This window comes from Sinocyclocheilus rhinocerous, unplaced genomic scaffold (genome assembly GCF_001515625.1).
Source record: "Sinocyclocheilus rhinocerous isolate Xijiao unplaced genomic scaffold, SAMN03320098_v1.1 scaffold1646, whole genome shotgun sequence".
In the NCBI taxonomy this organism is placed as follows: Eukaryota; Metazoa; Chordata; class Actinopteri; order Cypriniformes; family Cyprinidae; genus Sinocyclocheilus; species Sinocyclocheilus rhinocerous.
The window spans coordinates 118,375-122,519 of record NW_015644630.1 but is presented as its reverse complement, the minus strand read 5'-3'; the positions used below and the strand labels follow the sequence as shown (position 1 = coordinate 122,519).

At 40.2% G+C, this 4,145-nt stretch overlaps 1 protein-coding gene across 1 annotated transcript in view; it reads left to right on the top strand.

Annotated features, from left to right (window-relative positions):
• Positions 1 to 4,145, top strand: part of LOC107758571 (neurexin-1a-like) — a 171,783-nt gene that overhangs the window by 66,977 nt on the left and 100,661 nt on the right. The gene's annotated exons all lie outside the window — the stretch shown is intronic.

Below are 4,145 nucleotides of genomic sequence, written 5' to 3'. Positions count from 1 at the left end.
TTATGCCCTTGATGAGCCCATTAGTCCCTGGAGCATGTCAGGATGCGATCATGTATCCTTTGAGGGATTTGTGGAGTTCTTGGCACATTCCCCAGCTAACAGGGCTGCAGCGCCTCCGAAGGTGGCCGAAGAGGTTGCAGCGCCCCCAGAGGCGGCCGATGAACCTGCAGCGCTCCCGGTGGTGGCCAACTGTCACAGTCTTCAGCGGGTGTGCCCAGGATGGCCACCAGATTACACTGTGTTTTCTGTGAGCACATGGCTTGTGTTGTGTTTGTTTGGTGCCATGTGCTCTCTCCTGTCTATTGTCTTGCCCCACCCATCTTGTTACCTCATTATTGTTTGAGTTGCTCCACCTGTGTCTCCCTCGCTAACCTCCTCATTTGATTTCCTATTTATTCTCCTGGTGTCTGTAATCCTGTGCTGATCCGTCGTTTTTCATTGTGTGTGTTATGTCTGCATTTAGTGCAGTTCCTAGCCTGCCTGTCTGTTTTTCCCCCTCGGGGTTGTTTTAGTTTGTTTTTGTTTCATTTTATTATTAAAAAAATCTGAAAAGAGCTGTTTTTGACAGGGTAAAAAAGGTGTTTTTTACACTACCATTGAGACATTTTAACCAAACTATGTTACAGACTTTTCATTAAGACCCTAAAGAATCATATCAACTTGGGGAAAATGGGCATCCTATGACCCCTTTAATGTTTGACTAACTAATGCTTCACATGACAAATGACTTTCATTAAGATATAATGATATTATTTGATATATATGATATATATAATATTATGTCAATTACAGCATTATCTTTAAAGAGGTCATGACATGAATTTTTACTTAATGTGCTTTGAGGTTCACTTATAATGTTAGCAATATTTTAAGCAGAAAAACAGTCATATATTTGCAAAATTTGATTATTTTACATTTGTCGGAAAATCTTTGTTTTGGTGCAATGTCTCCAAACAGTTATGGTTGCCTAGTATCACTGCATCTCTTTCCTTGTCACCTCACTGCTCACCTGTGCTGAGCAGTGGAAGGAATAAGGAATATGGAAGGAATAAGGAGCTGTGCTATTGTGAAGGTGTTCTGATACAAATGTCTACCACAGTGTGGAGGAAGTAGACAACAAGTCATTATGGCAATAAAATGCTCTTATTGTGAGGAGGAATTTTTGAGCTCTGAAACTTAAACTAAAAGTACTTTTATAGTACAACAACCTTTTATACATCAAATGATCGCTAATGTCATGACCCCTTTAAAGATTTTGAGCCCATAAGGTCAATTAAACGTCTGCAAGTGGTACACCTGAGCAGATGTACTGTATTTGTGTGCTGTGGCATTCTGGTTATGGATAGATGGAGAGAAAAATGCCAAATGCCAAAAAACGCCAACAACTTTTATTCCTTTTTACACAAAATTACGCAAATTATTTTCATGCAGTTCCTTGTAAAATGCCATGTTATGACCTTGAAACACTTTTAAAATAGCGCATGGTTTTTAAACTAATACAACCCTGGATATATGTCTCCGTTATGTGATACACTGACCTAATGAGCTGATGATCTGAATCAAGAATGTTAAATAAGGCATACAAATAAGACATACAAAATATGGGGAGTGGATCCCCAGGACCGCCGTTGAGAACGACTTCTAAAGAGGACCTTAATGAGGGCCCGTCTTCACAGGATGTGACAGAAACAAGACTGTCAGATTGAACTCAGAAATTAACTCGGCAGAGAACAAAACACATCACTTATGCCCTCATAATGTTGGGGTAGAGACCTAAAACCTGAACATGTCTTACATTAGGATATTTAGTCTTCTTAATATAGGTCAAACCGGTACACACATACACACACAGGTTAGTAAATAAAGAATGGTAAATGAAATCCTTGCAATTACTTGGACCAAAACCTGAATGAACCATCAATCAGTAATTTTACCCTCATATTGTTTATTGAACAGAGTTTACCTGGTTGTGTGCGATCTCAGATCTGGTTGAGTCTGGAGTGATGTTTTGGGAAGCCAATCAAGGATCGTAAATTGAGTGACGAGTTGACTTGGTGGCTGTTAATTTGTTCGTATCTGATTAACCAAACCCAACAAAGTTTTAATCGTAACCATGTTATTTCACCTCATATCAATCAACATACTGCACTATGATCACACTGTTCTTTCAGTTTCCTGCTCTTGTTCTGCGTATTTTGGTCTTTTTTTTTAACACAAATTTTGTTTTTTGCAAAGTTTGCTGCTTCAGTATTTGTAGATTATTTTTCCACATGTTTCTATGGTATACTGAAAAACAATGATAAACATATAAGTTTTAAAGGCTTTTATTGGCCAAAAAAATATAATGAGTCAATATTTACAGTGTTGACCCATGTTCTTCATAACCTCTGCAATTCGCTCTGGCATGCTGGATATTAGCTTCTGGGCCAAATCCTGACTGATGGCGATCCATTCTTGCCTTATTAGTTCTCGGAGTTGATCACAATTTGTGGGCTTCTGCTTGTCCACTCGCCTTTTGAGGACTGACCACAGGTTCTCTATGGGATTGAGATCCAGGGAGTTGCCTGGCCACGGATCCAAAATGTCAAATGTAATGATCTTCAAGCCACTTCTTTATCACTCTTGCTTCGTGACATGGGGCTCCATCATGCTGGAAAATGCACGGATCATCACCAAATTGCTCATGGATCATTGGAAGAACTCGCTCTTGCAGGACGTTTTGATACCATTCTTTATTCATGGCAGTGTTTTTGGGCAGAATTATGAGAGAGCCCACTCCCTCGGTTGAAAATCAACCCCACACATGGATGGTCCCAGGATGCTTCACTGTTGGCACAACGCAGGACTCATGGTAGCGTTCACCTTTTCTTCTCCAAACAATCGATTTTCCAGATGTCCCAAACAGTCGGAAGGGAGCTTCATCAGAGAAAATAACTTTGCACCAGTCTTCTGCTGTCCGATTCTTGTACTTCCTGCAGAATTTCAGTCTGTCTTGACGTTTTTCTTGGAGAGAATTGGCTTCTTTGCTGCCCTTAATTGACACCAGGCCGTTGTCCAAAAGTCTTGGCCTCACTGTGTGTGCAGATGCTCTCACACCAACCTGCTGCCATTCCTGAGCAAGCTCTGCACTGCTGCTGACACGATTCCGTAGCTGACTCCTCAGGAGGAGACTGTCCTGGCGCTAGCTGGACACTCTGGGACGTCCTGAAGACTTCTTCACTGCAGTCGAACCTCTCTCCTTGGATCAAAAAACAGTGAAATTAGTTTTTTTTTTTTTTTTTGTGAAAAGTTCATTTTTTGGCCAATGAAGCTTTTAGCAATTATTTTAAATGCATCTGATCACTCTACACAATAATCTAGAAACAATGTGAATGAACACCACAACAGCTTAAGCAGCAAACTTTGCAAAACACAAAATGTATGTCACTGCCAAAACTTATAGTCATCTGATGCATTTTGAGAAAACTAGTCTCTGTTAGGCTAAGTTAGCTCTGTAGTGTGACACAACTGTAAACGTTGGCAGATCGCTGTGCTATTCAGACTACATGACTTGATTGTCTGTCTTTAAGTCGTTGTGGTGTTCACACTACATGACTCTATGTCAGTGGTTCTCAACCCACGGCTCGTCACGAATTCAAATGCGGCCCACCATGCTGAACAAAATTAAAAAAATAACTTTCAGTTTTACAATTCATTTTAGTTTTTACATTAATTAAAAAATGTACTAAACAAATATAAGCTAGAATGTTTTTATGTAAAATAATTTAGTTTTTCATATTATTTTCAGACATGAGCAGACCTGTACTCACGTAATTAACGTTACGCATTTAACAAACACTTAGCACTTTGGCAGAATTCAATTCAAATAGTCATCAGCAGCCATTTAGTTCGGTAAAATTGAGTATCAGAATGGACACATTTGTTATTAAGGGAGAAAAACAAAATGTGGAAAATGCCAGCGAAGGAACGCATACAAACAAGAGTAGTCGCAGCAGTGAAGGTAGGAGAGTGCTGGACTTTCGGCATCAACTTTCAGTTTGCCCCGCCACTCACTTGAAGATGTTCAGGCTAGAGCCCTGCACAGGCCTCAAATATAGGCCCTAGCCCGGCCGTGTCCAACAGCTTATCAGAATTACCGGCCCGAG